This window comes from Pantherophis guttatus, chromosome 4 (assembly GCF_059756535.1).
Source record: "Pantherophis guttatus breed Tessera chromosome 4, ASM5975653v1, whole genome shotgun sequence".
NCBI lineage: Eukaryota > Metazoa > Chordata > Lepidosauria > Squamata > Colubridae > Pantherophis > Pantherophis guttatus.
The window spans coordinates 118,578,599-118,593,848 of NC_142066.1; positions in this window are offsets into that span (position 1 = coordinate 118,578,599).

Here is a 15,250-nt window from a genome sequence, read left to right on the forward strand (position 1 = left end):
AATTTGGCTGCTATTTTCAGTCCAAAGGTGGAATACACATAAGTTGGAAACTGGGACTGCTCAAATGCTTTGCTTTCTATAAAAATAACAATTTGTGTGCTTTCCTTTCTGAATAATATATGCTTCCCCCCCTCCTTTTATTTCTGTTGCAGTGGACAAGAAATAGATGCCTTGCCTTGAAGCTCCTTTAGTAGAAAAAGTTTTGGCTTCTGGAAAGAAAGTTCTGTGACACTTTGACTCTGATTATAATAGAAGTCAGTGCACTACAGAACTTTCTCTTCAGGGGCTACAGCAGCAAAGGAGTTAACACAGAGCTCCTGAAATTCAGGTGGACACGTCACTGCCAGCTGCTTTCAAGAAAATAGGATGGAAAGGCTGAAAGCAACTCATGGGAAAGTGGCACTTTAGTGGTTATATAAAAGCACTAAGTATATTCCTGTGTTTAAACAAAAACTTTGTTCTTTTGAAACTTGGCCTTTTAGTTTCTGGTATTTTAAATAGCACAGCATCTGGGTGTTATTTACATTCTTCTTTGATAGCAGTTTCAAAGAGAACATTTGACAAAATGCTGTAAATTGTTAATTTCAAGTTGTCTTTGTGATTGTGTATATTGGTGCTGCTAAAATACTGAAGTTTAATAATTGCCTTTGAATATAAACCTTTATTAAATTTGAAATTTTTATAGCATTGATTAGTTGTGTAATGGCTTGGGAAGATTTTGCAGCAATAAACCTACTTAGAAATCTATGATATATTATATGTTTCTGAATTAAATGATTGTGCTGCATTGAATATGCTTGCTTCTTAATTACTTAATTGATTTTAACCTCTTTGTGAACACTATGAGGACTTTTAAAAGTTCATATTTGTGAAAAAAAATTATATTTAACACCTGTTATTAGACCAACTCTTCCTGATTTTCTACTTTTAATAAACGTGCCCATTAATAAAAATGATTGAGTTTTTAAATAAAATGAATATTTATTTGAATCTGCTTTTATTATTTTTACAAATAACTCAAGGCAGCAAACATATCCAACAGACCTTCCTCTTCCTCTTTTCCCCACAGCAACAACCCTGTGAGGTAAGTTGGGTTGAGAGAGAGTGACTGATCCAGAGTCCCCCAGCTGCTTTCCTGGCTAAGGTGGGAACGCATGATCACTCACTTTCTAGTCTGGTATCTTAACCACTACACCAGGGCTGTCAAACATGATTTCATTGAGGGCTGCATCAGGGTTATGTTTGACCGTGGGAGCATGGCCAGCTTGACATCACTCATGTTGGGGGCACCTGTGGTGGCCAAATGCTAAGGCAGGACTTCCCTCAGACCCTCCCACCTCATTATCTTCCTTCCTTCCTTCCTTCCTTCCTTCCTTCCTTCCTTCCTTCCTTCCTTCCTTCCTTCCTTTTCTTCTTTTTTCTTCCCTCTTCATTCTCCTTTCTTCTTCCTTCCTCTCTTTACTTATTTTTCCTTCCTTGCTGTCTTCCCATTTTCCCATCTTTTTCTTTGTCTTTCCTCTCCCTTTCTCCTTTCCTGTCCCTTCTTGGATGCTCAAATGCCAAAAGGAAACTTCTTTAGTTTTGTTTTTAGTTTGTTTTGCTAGCCCTCTGCCAGTGAAAACAGAGCTGCAGGGGGGAGGCGTGTGTGGCCCCCCAGGGCCCCTTTTGGACTGCAACAGCCTCCTGCAGCCCTCTGCCCCCCCCCAATGCTCTGTTTTTGCTGGCAGAGGCACCGCAGGCCTGTCCTTTGTTGTTTCCAGGGTGGCCCCATGGGCCAGATCTAACCACCCTGAGGGCCAGATTCTGCCCTGGGCCTTGAGTTTGACACCCCTGCACTACTCCAAACTGGTTCTCAGATTTAAACAAATATTACCAAAAAAAGAGAGGCATAATTAATTCATATATAAAATTCAATAGGCAGTTCCTTTATAAAAGCCCTCTATTTGATAAATACACTGTTGATAGCAAATGCATTTGCACTAAAGAATGCTTGGGAATAATACATTGAATCCAAGTTTTGAGCTGGAAAGTACATATTTTGGTCTTATCTTTTGGTGGGTATCTATATAGCATACACTTAAGGTTTCCTATGGTGAGTGTGACAAGTGTGCTTAAGTTAGATTCTTACAAAAGTGATCATAGAAAAAAATTCACAAGGTACAATACAATATATCAGTCTTCAATGATATAAAATAACAATGTAATATAAAATTGTGAGATTTGCATTCAGCATCTATTTCTGCAGTTTATAGATAATCGGTTCTCTAGCAAAATGTAAGTAAAGAATTTGTGACTATTTGCATTTTATTTGCATCCAGTCCACTAAACACATTTTCTCTTAATGATCTGTTGATCATTTTCTGCAATTTCATGCAGGTCTTAAATTCTTAAAGTTTAGAAAAGTGTGCTTTCATCTTGGGAAGGTAGTTTTCTTTAATAATTACATTGAAACATTGTGCCCAAATGTCTTTCTGAGTACAATTTCTTTCATCCAAGCAAGAGCATATAGATGCTGATCAACTGTGCAAACATGGTTCAGCCTTGTTCTAGTGTAGCAGTTGGTAGAATACATGCCATTCATATGCTTGTTTCCCACAATATGTTTATTTTAGTGAGTCATGTGATATGTAGTCCAGATTTAGACTACTTAAAGGAGCATTCTGATTAAATGTTAATAGCAGGAAGCTGTTGGATCATGAAGTAGGCCTGTAAAAAATATTGCACAGTAATTCTAAAAAGTGATACAGTTATCTATAAATGTTGATGTACCAATTTAACCAGCCAGAAATAATCCCACAAAATTCATGGATAATAAATTTTTAATGTTTTGAGATGTAAAGGACTTACTTGGTCTAAATCTTTTATTTGGAATAAATCCAACATATGTCAATCAAGTTTCAGCACCTGCAGTTCATTTTGCTGTAGAATGACTTTCTTTTACCTGATTTCTTTAAGTCTTTAATGTTATTTTTACTTTGTTTATTTATCTGAATTTAATTACATTTATTTAGATATTTCAACAGGCCCTGTCTTACAGTGAGATTTGGATACTCAATTTATTCAGGTGAACTAAAACAATGGCAATGTTTATATAATCCTGTCAAATATTGAAAATATGTGAGGTCCTTATTGTGCTTTGTAATAGCCCAACATGGTAAGTCATGGTTATTTGCAGACTGCAAATGAATGGATGTGGCTGAAAGTTGGTGGTTGAAATAATAATAATAAAAAACTTGATACTTTATTATGAAATAAGGTATAGTGCTAATGATAGTTCCATTTTAGATAGTTCACTGCCCTTCCTATCCTAAATTGTATTGGGACTAAAGGTAAAGGTAAAGATTCCCCTCGCGCATATGTGCTAGTCGATCCCGACTCTAGGTGGTGGTGCTCATCTCCGTTTCAAAGCTGAAAAGCCAGGCTGTCTGAAGATGTCTCTGTGGTCATTGTCCAGCATGACTAAATGTCAAAGGCTCATGGAACACTCTTACCTTCCCACCAAAGGTGGTCCCTATTTTTCTACTTGCATTTTTTATGTGCTTCCAAACTGCTAGGTTGGCAGAAGCTGGGACAAGTAACATTACGCTGCACTAGGGATTCGAACCACTGAACTGCCGATCTTTCGATCGGCAAGCTCAGCATCTTAGCCACTGAGCCACCACATCCCTGTATTGGGACTAGAACTCTGTAAATTTTAATATACTAAATTGAAAAGGGCACAACTTTACCTATTATGCAATTCTAGTTTTCAAATATTTATTTTTTCAAATTAAATATTAAATATTTTAATCAATATTTAATATATTTAATATATTAAATTTTGAATAATTTTCAAATATTTTAATTTTTATCTCCATTCTTGAATTCTGAAGTTAGGTTCAAAAGTGCAATAAGTAATGATTTTATTCATCATTACCAGTGGTTTATTTTAATAGTCTCAGACTGCTTTAAAACCAAAAGCTCCGAAATGACTTCTGTACAGTATATGCAAGAAGAAGAAAACACAAGGCTAACACAATAAACATTGCAACATCCCTTCTAAACTGTAGTGTATGATTAACCCTATTCCTCCAGGACGCTTATCAGACTAATAAGACTTGTTAGTGGAAACAATAAATTTTTTCAGATTACCTTAAAAGCAGCTTGATGAATTGTGACCACAGAAACAAGTAATTATATAATGTAATGAATTCAGTCTGTATTTCTATGGATGAGTTGGAAAGATACATAGTAACATAGGCACAAATATATCTTAGAAAAGCTGGAGCTTTGAAATGAAATTAAGTTACCTTGGTTGAATATAATGGCTTATAAATAGGTCTAATACAGTTGTAGCATTACAGTTTATTCTGAAAACGCCAAGGAATAGCAGTTTTAGTGCTACTAAACATTCTGGATTGTCCCCATGCCTCTATTTTGTTCTAGTAAATGTCTGCTAACTGACGCTATTTGAAGACTTATTTTGGGAAAGTCTGGAACACTTTGTTGCTGAAGGATTTTGAAGTATGTTTTCATTTAAAATAAATAAAATTAAGATATATATTACAGGTAGGATCAGTGATATGATGTTAAAGAGCTACTTAAAAAAAACTTAAGACACTTTTCTAGATATCTGAAATGTATACTCATCCATAAATATATATAATGAAGAGCATATTAGGGAAGTCTGTGTGAATCAGTGCTGTTTAAATTTAGGAAGTTTAAATGGTTGCAACATGTTGATAGAAATTCTGATTTTGATTCATGAAATCTCAAATGGAGAAATATAGGCACTTGAGTAATTGATGATTCTCTTACTGATCTACAAATTTAAGAATACCACCTGATATGGCTTTCCTATCTTTAAAGACAAGGCAGGTTTCCCCAACTGTGAACAAAGCATTCTGTGTAGATCTAATGGCATCTAAAGTGAGGAACTGATTCATTTAGGATCCTTGTTAACTCCCAATGCTATCTTTCTATGTGTTATTTTCCTAAGATAACAGCACCTGGTTTTAGTGAGAGACTTGATTCAATTTATCTAACTGAACAGTCCTGTACAGTAATTCTATTTTATAAATGGAGACTTATATTTTTACAAATTGATTATCAAAGCAATACAAGAAAACAAGACAAAATGTCTTGTTTTTAGTTTAGCATCTTGGGTATCTTCTTTTAAACAGGCTTTATTTATCTTTTAAAAATCCTTGGTACTTTTCTTTGGAATTAAGAGGGTTTTTAAAAATTTTAAAAATAGTTGGAATGTATATCTTTTTTAGTGGCGTTGCAAACAATCACTGATGCTAATGTGAAGTATACAACTGAAAAACAAGGATAAAAGAAAAGAGCAAAGGAAAGATAATGATCAGCTATGAAGGATCCCATTACTCCTATATCCTATGACCAATTTAGCCATAACTATAGGTCAGTTTTTCACACTTTTGTGTAATCCTTTTTCTCTTAAAATTAGATGCAAATATACTAAAGGCAGGAAAAGCAGATTGGATTTAATTTTCCATATGTAGTAATAGTTTTTGAAATATCTGGTCATAACTTCAAACTGATCTGCCAAATGTGTAGGGCTTCATAGAAATGTAATGTGTTTTAGATAAGATATTCTCTATTCTGAACAAATTGGTGAATTCTTTGGACATAATGTTTCCTGTCCTTAGCTGGAAAGAGAAATTTCCTGCTTAGGAACATAAAGAATAATGATGACTCTTTATGGCTAATTGGTCAGAGGCAGCTGTCCAAAAAGGCCAGGAATTTTTTTATACTGGTATCTGCCTCCTAAACAAACAGTTTGGTAGACAAAACTTGATCAACTGCCTCCCTAATAAGTTTGTAAAACAAAGTACAGAATTTTGTCTTCATCTTAAGGCAACTTGTCCACACAGAACTGTATACTTCCTGCAGCTTTTATGTATTATAAATTTGATCCTGTTTAATTCAATAGTATTAAGTTTGGGGTTAAATAATAGTATGCAAAACACAGAAACAAATAATGAGATTTAAAGGGAGGTGATAAAATGCAACAGCTACACAGAACTATATTCAGAAAAATGATTGAGACCTCTTTAAAAAGTTATGCAAGTAGGAAAATCATTTTTATAAGGACCATTTTCATGCTTCATGTATGCAATATTATGCAAAACAGTACTGCACAGTAGTCCTCAATTTACTACTGGTCACTCAGTGACATTCAAAGTTACAGTGGACTCTCCAAAAGCCACTTACTCCAAGTTCTGAAATTATGATATTTGCCCCCCCTCCCCACCCAAGGCATGTGACCATATTTTGAGCATTCGGCAACTGGCCTGCATTTACAGCCATTTGCAGTTGCACCCTGCAGTTATTTTTTTGCTGCTTATATTTTTCCAGAAACCAGAACTTACTTATGTTTACTTCTGGTTTTTGGAAAAAAACTGCCCCATAGCAAACAATGGGTTTTCTTTATATTTAACTTAACAATCATTGCAAAAAGATTGTAAAATTGGGTCTAGTCACATGATGATCTGCTTTATAAATGTCACAACTTATAACCATAATTGCCAGGCTCAATTACAGTTGTAATTCGAGAAGTACCTATAGTAAGCCAAAGAGATAATGGAAGATGCAGTGAAAGGGACTCTCTAAGATTCTACAATATTGGCAAATTAATCATGATGTGGACCTTCGTGCAGTAGAATTCGTTTTATCTCATATATTATCAGGTGATAAAATTTAGTCTTGAGCTACAGAAGACAAAATGAATGTGGCATTTCAAAAGATAACATGTCTTTTCTTCTAAAAAGAAGATACAAGTTGCCTTGAGAATCATAGATGTCAAACTCCTATTTAGAGCAGGTCTTGTAAATTGCCTCATATGCCATATATGTACCCTAAACACTTAAACAACCATGCTTGTCAATACTGAATTTATTATTCACTCCCCCCCACTTTCTTTCAATATTTATACTCTGCTATGCCAATTCTGGTCACCACGACATAAAAAAGATGTTGAAACCCTGAAAAGTGTGTAGAGAAGAGCAACAAATATGATAATGGGTCTGGAGTCTAAATCGTATGGTGAATGGTTGCAGGAGCTGGATATGTCTAGCCTATCAAAGTGAAGGGTTGGGAGAACATGATAGCTGCCTTCCAGTACTTGAGGGCTATACAAAGAAGAAGGGATTAATTTATTCTCCAAAACACCAGAGGGCAGGACAAGAAGTAATGGTTGGAAGTTTGATAAAGAAAGATCCAATTTAGAAATAAGAAGAAATTTTCTGACAGTGACTACAATCAATCAATTGAATAGCTTGCTTCCTGGGATTGTGGGTGCTGGATAATAGATGGAACAACTATTTGACTGGGACAACAGTTTAACTGGGATGATATGAAGCTCCTGCCATGAGCAGGAGGTAGGACTAGAAGATCTCTGAGGTCCCTTCCAACCCATGATTCTATGATCCTATTCTAGTTCAAGAGACTCTCAGAAGAGCTCAGAAACAAAACGCCAATGTAAAACAGTAGGAATAGTTGAAAGGCATTGATTAAAATAGAGTAGCATATTAAAAGAATAAAGATGTATGAAAGAATCAAAAAATACTTACCCTGATGAAAGAAATATTTTTCTCAGATAAAGCTTCCTTTAAATTTAAGATGCTACAATTTCAGATATTATATATTCACATATTAAATCCAAAAAAGAATCTGTAGTTCACAACAAGCTATTAAAATTGGTACCTTTGAATTGTCTGATTTAAGAACCATTTACTTGTGTAAAGTTTAGCTGTTGCTTCTTTTTCATAAATACAGTGAACAATCAAATTGCTTGCAGTTGTTCTAGATTATTTTACTAAAGCATCCTAGGATAGAGAGTAGTTTATCATCTTATAGGGAAGGATTGAAACAAATGGATTAAAAATATAACTAAGGCTCACTATTGAGTTAGGGGGCCTAAATTCAAATCTCACTTTTTTCTGTTCTTTTTTCAGACTCTTAATTGTTATGATGATTAAGTTTCATCTATGTGTGTTTCATTTTTGGGTCACTCTGTTCATGGATTCAGATTCTGGAATAACCTTCTGAAGAAAAAAATCAGAAGTTGGAATTGAATTGCCCTTAGTAAGAGAAGATTGCAAAACATGCCATAGTGGTGAAATAGAAGTCTTTACTAATTTAATCAACAGGGACTTTCTCTGAAAGCACTGATATATTAATATCTACAGTCTCTTCCTGAAATATTAAAATAGCCTGCATAATGAGTGTAGAATGAAAAATTGCATAATTTACATTGTATTCCTCTTGCCTTAATCTGCTTCTGTTGTATATGAAAGAGGGTATATAGTATAATACTCATTTACAACAGATCTAATCGTTTCTTAATCTTGAGTTGATGCTCATTTAAAGGTAAAGTGTAATATTATCAGATGTATTTAGCTGGTAATTGTTTAGACAAATGTTACAATGTCACTGTGCTTGTTGGCCCTACTGTATATCATTAGCAAGATATAAGAGTAAGTAAAAAAGTAAGAAAAGATGAGGGAGTTACATATGCCATAAAGAAATGGAAGGTGAATTGAACTCATAGGAATTCAAATAGCTGTGAAAGTTATTGTAGAAGCTAAATCCTATTGCTCATTGTGAAGATGATTTTTAACCAATCCAGGCTATTCTTTCAGAAGGTTTTAAAAGCTCAAAATTAATAAATGCTCAAATTCCAGCTTTATCCAAATAAAAGTAACTTCCAGCAAGAAAGGCAATGTTTCTGGATCTATATGCAAAAGGATAATTTCTGAGCAATATTTTTTAAATGAAAATTGTTTAACAAGAGGTGTAGTTGACATATTTGAGCTCAGATGCATGAACTCTGTAGTAGATTGTCTAAGAGCCTGCCAGGATGGAGAGCTTTCAAAATTATGGATGGCTTGATATAAAGCAAAAAATCTGCAGAAATTATAAAAGAAGCATTCTTTTATGGATTTATATTTAGTGGTTTGCTAAAAAGATGATGGCACATGGATCATACATTAGTGAAAATAGAACAGTACATACCTTGGGCCTTCCCCTTTATATTTGCATCTAACTCCACAATAAACATGCCTATTATTCATTTTCTCCCCTGCCATGGCTTCATGATAGTGCCTTCATCCTATCCTGATAACTAAGGCAGCTTGAAGTCATCCTTAGTGTATGGCAGTATTTTCCCCCTTTAAACAGGTAATAACTTTCTGCAGTTCTTCTGTGGGTGCAGTCGAGCAATCTTCATTGTATATTGATTTGGTTAAGGGTGCAGTCAAAGTGAAGCTGAGAGCAGAAGGTGAAGTGAAGCTGCATCACCTTTAAATATGGCATCTATATGATGCAAGCCTTCTCTTCTTGAACACTCTTTGCAAAGCGGTTCTGCTTTAAGCAGTGAGTAATTCTAGTTTTTTCAAAGCTGGCTTTTCCCCCTGTACCCACCAACTCTCCAACCAACCCCAAATCTTTCTGAAAGCAATAGAACAGACTGTGTGGTGCATTGGGATGGAGGAAAAGTTTGCTTTTCACAGAGCCAATTTCCCTGTGCCTGTCAGTTTTTTAGATTGTTGCCGAACATGGACAGAGTAGTCTTCTGCTATAGTTGTCTGGCTGCACAGGAATTGATAGATAGTGATTGAACTCAGCAATTAAGAGCAGCCCTCTTCGTGTATGAATTTCACTTTATTCTTCTGCATTATTATTATTGTTGTTGTTAATTGAACATGAAACTCAGTCAACTGAACATTTAAAAATGTATTACAAATATCATTGACTGGCGCTGATGGTTGATACAACTTGCTGCCAGCGTCCTAGGTATCAACCAAGTATCTTCTTAAAATGTATGATGTTCCGAGAACCGCAGGAAGCTGCAATTTCTTGGTGTATTTTGTAAAATTTTTAGACAAGGTACCAAGTGCCCCAATGGATATCACTGTTACATGTTTCATCCATAATAGCTATTATTATTATTATTATTATTATTATTATTATTATTATTATTATTATTATTATTATTGTTGTTGTTGTTGTTGTTGTTGTTGTTGTTGTTATTATTATTATTATTATTATTATTATTATTATTATTATTTAATCTTTAGTGAGGTTCACAGCCTTTAAGGCTGGTTAATAGCTCAGCAGCTCGAGTCCTAACCAAGGACCTAGGAACTGTTAAGGTATCATCGGAGGATGTAAGCTGTTCCGAGTAAGGTGGTTTTTTGTAGAGTCAAAATGTTCAAGTCTGGCAAATTTAGAATTTCTAAATAGCGGGGTAGCCCTTCGGGTATTGCTCCAAGGGCTCCAATTACAATTGGGACAACACACGATTTCTTTTTCCACAGTCGCTCAACTTCAATTTGCAAATCCCAGTACTTTATGATTTTTTCTTGCTGCTTATCTTCAATCCGTGCATCACCAGGTATTGCAATGTCAATGAACCATACTTTTTTCTTTTCAACTATTGTTATGTCAGGTGTGTTGTGGACCAAGTGCCTGCCAGCCTGAATCTTAAAGTCCCACAAGATCTTGAGTTTCTCATTCTCTAAAACTTTCTCAACCTGATGTTCCCAGTGGTTTTTGCTGTACTCAAATCCAAACTTCTGGCACAATTTCCAGTGAATGATCTTAGCAACATGGTCATGGCATTGTAGGTAGTCAGTTTGTGAAATTTTGCTGCACCCACTAATCAGGTGGTCGACTGTCTCATCTTTCTCATTGAAGAGGTGGCATTTGCTGTTGGTGGTAACATGCTGAATTTTTGCCTTCATGCAGTTTGTGGCTATGGCTTGTTCTTGAGCTGCCAAAATAAAGCTTTCTGTTTCTTTTTTCAGTACTCCTGATCTTAACCAGTTCTAAGTTAGTTTCTGGTCAGCTTTGCCTTCAATACTTTTCAAGTATTGGCCATGCCGAGCTTTGCTTTTCCAATTTTCAGCTCGCTGCTCAATTACTTCTTTCTTATATTCTGCTTTTGTTTTAGTTGTCTTTAAAAGGCGTCCTTTATTTACTTCCTTAATCATTGGTTCTTCACTTTTCTGGATGTAATCATTCAAGCTGTGTTTTTCTTCTTCCACAGTCTGCTTTACTTGTAGGAGTCTTCAACCATCCTCTGCTCTTGGTAAATATAATTGGTCAACATCACTTTTAGGATGCAAGGCATGATTCATTGTCATAAGCTTCCTTGTTTTTCTGTCCAACTTGTCTAACTCCATCTGGGTCCAGTCAATTATTCCTGCAGAGTATCTAATCACAGGTATAGCCCAGGTATTCATGGCTTTTATGATGTTTCCTCCACTCAATTTGGACATTAATATCTTACGAATTCGCCGAATGTACTTGGGTGAAGTTAATTCCTTGACTTTATTATGCATTAAGTCAGAGGCTTCTAAAATCCCCAAGTACTTGTAGCCTTCTTCTGATTTTACTACCTTTATCATTTCTTCATTCTCTAGTTCTATTCCATCCTCTTCTATGATCTTGCCTGCTTTGGTTGCTATTGTTGCACATTTGTCAATTCCAAACTGCATACCAATGTCTTGGCTGAATTCTTTTGTGTTTTCAATTAATAAATTCAATTCAGCTTTTGTTTTACCAAACAGCTTCAAATCATTCATGTACATCAAGTGCGAGATTTTCAGTCCTTTCTTTGCAAGTTCGTATCCACAGTTCATCTTCTTCAAAATGATTGTCAGTGGTAGCATTGAGAGTATAAAAAGTAGGGATGAAAGGGAATCGCCCTGGAAAATGCCTCATTTAATTTCAACTTCACCCAGTTCTTCTTCATTAGCCACAATTTTCATTTTCCAGAGGTTCATTGAAGATTCCATGAATTTTTGTATGTTGCTGCTGATGCCTAAGATTTCCAGGCATTTCTTGATCCAGCTATGGGGAACTGAATCAAACGCTTTCTTATAGTCTATCCAAGCCATGAACAGGTTTGGTTCGTCTTTTCTTTGAGTTCTTTAGGATTAGCTTGTCAATCAGCAATTGATCCTTTGTTCCTCTTGAATTTTTGCAGCATCCTTTCTGTTCTACAGGAAGCAAGTAATTTCTTTCCAGGTATCCATAGATTTGGTTTGCAATGATACCAATAAGAAGCTTGTATGTTGTTGGCAAACAGGTAATTGGCCTATAGTTTCCAGGGTCCTTTCCTTTTTCTTTATCTTTTTGGATCAAAAATGTCCTTCCAGTTGTCATCCATTCATCATTTTCAGATGTTTTTAGGATCTGGTTCATCTGTGTTGCCAATCTTAAGTGCCTTTAACCAGAAGCCATGCAGCTCATCTGGTCCAGGTGCACTCCAGTTCTTCACTTTTCTTGACTGTCTTTGCACCATTTCTTTTGTTATTTTCACGTCTTCCATTTTATGCACTTTAATAGAGTCCTCAACCTGTTTGATCCATTTTGCATTTCTGTTGTGGTTGTTTTCCCACAAATTCTTCCTGAATTTCAGAGCTTTCTCTTTACCAGGCTTTTCATTTGTTGTTACTCCATCTCCATTTTCTAAGCTCTTATAAAACTGGTGCTGATTTGCTCTGAACTGTGAGTTTTCCTTGAACTGAGTTACTCGGTTTTCATACCTTTTAATCTTTTCAGCGATGGCAACAACCCTCTGCTTCAGCTCTTCAATTATTACCGCAATCTCCTTATTCCTCAGATCATATCTTGCTTCCAGGCTGCTTTTGACCTGCTTGTTCTTTAGCTGACCTTGCCTTAGGTTCTTCAAGTTGCTCAAATCTCCACGTACTTTTTTGATCTTCAATTCTAACTGAATTTTCCACTTAGGCTTCCCCTTCTTGCCTCTTTGGTTCTTTTGTATTTTCAACCCCAGTTCTTCGGTGGTTATGACGGCTGCTGCATACATCAGTTGGTTTGTTTTGGCTAATGTAGTGGTTCGAATAGTTTGCACTGCCTCATTGACCTTTTTTAGTACATTTCTCAATTCTTTCTGGTTCACTTGGTTCAGCTTTGGCAAACGTGTTCTTTCAGCATCTTCCATTTGATCCTTTATTTTTCCAGCTAATTGAGCACTATCTATTGGTGTTTGTTCTTTAGTGCTTCCTTGTTCTTTATCTTCATCCATTTCAGTATCCTCTTCCTCCGTTTCTTTCTCAATTTGCTTTTTAGTTTGCAAATCATTCTTGATGTTACTCTTCTTTGTTGATGTACTCAGACCATTAATTGCTTTCTCTTCTATTGCTATTAATTCTTCTGTAGTGAAAAATTTGTGGTTTAGGATTACACGTCGTTGGTCCATAAACCTTTGTTCACTGGTGTCACAGTCCATATGGTTCATCTTCCAAATCTGATACATTCATTTTTGAAATCCACGTTTTTTGGCTCAGACTGATAATAAGCTTCCATAATAGAGGTGTTTTCTTCCCTAGTCCAGATTTTTCGCTTTTTGGGGTTTTTTTCCAGTAGCTCGTCAGCTCCATGCCCTGGTTGCCTAGCAGAGGGAGCTGAGCCCTGTAACTCATTTTGCGTAGAATGCCCAGGAGCCATAGCATCCAACGGAACCCTTGTTAATCCAGGTGACGGTTCAGCCGGCATAAATTTCATTTTTTCTGTATTCACCATGTTTGAATGGGTTATGGAGCAAATTTTGTCTGGCCCTTCACCTAAGGTCTGTCTGATATGGTTGCACCTGTTCAGCATAGCCCTTAGAATCACTAGAGCATGCAAGCCCCTCCACCACGACAAGGTAGAGCTCTTCGGAGGGGTTGTTGTTGTTGTTGTTGTTGTTGTTATTATTATTATTATTATTATTATTATTATTATTATTATTATTTACTTTATTCAATAAACATGAAACTCAATCAAATGTACATTTAAAAATGCATCACAAATATCATTGACTGGTGCTAATGGTTGAAACGGGTTGCTGCCAGCATCCTAGGTATCAACCAAATACCTTCTTAAGATGTACGATGTTCCAAGTAGCGCTGTTTTTTGCAGTTCCGCTGGTGTTATTGCAGGAAGCTGCAATTTGTTGATGTATCTTATAACATTTTTGGACATGGTACCAAGTGCCCTGATGACAATGGGTATCACTGTTTCATGTTTCATCCATAGCCATGTAGTTTCAATGGCCAGGTCGCGGTATTTCATGATTTTTTCCAGTTCTTTCTTTTCGACTGGCATCTCCTGGTACCGCAATGTCAATAAATTGTATGTTTCAGTTTTTGACAACTGTGATATCTGGCATGTTGTGTTCCAAGTGACGATCTGTCTGTATTCGAAAGTCCCACAAGATCTTCACCTTCTCATTTTCTATAACTTTTTCCACTTTATGTTCCCATGACTTTTTGGATACTTTTGGATACAGGTAAGTCGTATTTTTTACATAATGACCAGTGGACTAATTTAGCAACTCGGTCATGTCTAGCTTTATAATCAGTTTGTGCGATTTTTCTGCATTCACATATTAAATGTGAAACGGTTTCGACTTTGTTGTTGCAAAGTCAGCAGTTTGGATTGTCGGTAGATTTTTGTATCTTTGCTTTCATGGCATTAGTTTGTAGTGCTTGTTCTTGAGCAGCGAGTATTAAATCTTCCGTTTCTTTCTTGATGGTTCCCATGTTAAGCCATGTCCATGTAAAGTTGTAATCACATTTTCCTTCAATGTTTTTCAAGTGCTGTCCATGCAAAGCTTTGGTTTTCCATCGATTTAATCTGTCATCCAGCTGTTTTTCCTTATATTCTGCCTTTGTTTCTGTTATTTTTATAATGTTCTCTGTTTTCACAGACTGCAGCAATTTTTCTGTACTTTGGTTCTCATAATCATTTAAACTTCGTTTTTCTTCTTCTACAGTTTGATGGATTTGCAATAGTCCTCTGCCCCCTATTTTTCTTGGCAGGTACAACCTGTCGATGTCACTTCATGGATGTAAAGCGTGGTACATATTCAAATTATTATTGTTATTGTTATTGTTATTGTTATTCGCATAGTCAGACATATATTTAAACAGGATTTGGTTTTGTTATTCACCTATCGAGTCCTTCCCAAGAACTTGGATAGGGAGATGTTCTTTGATAGTTTTAAAGGTATCATTTCAAGATGTAAGCTGTTCCGAATAAAGTTGCCTTTTGCAATTATTTTAATTGTTCTTTGCACAGTCAGCCAGATGTTCAGACTGGATTTGGCATTTTTTTAATCCACCAATCAAGTCCTTCCCAAGGACCTAGAATAGATAGATGTGGATGTTTGATGGTTATTAATATTGTTATTGTTATACCATCATTATTATCTTGCATATTTAGTTTAAAAACT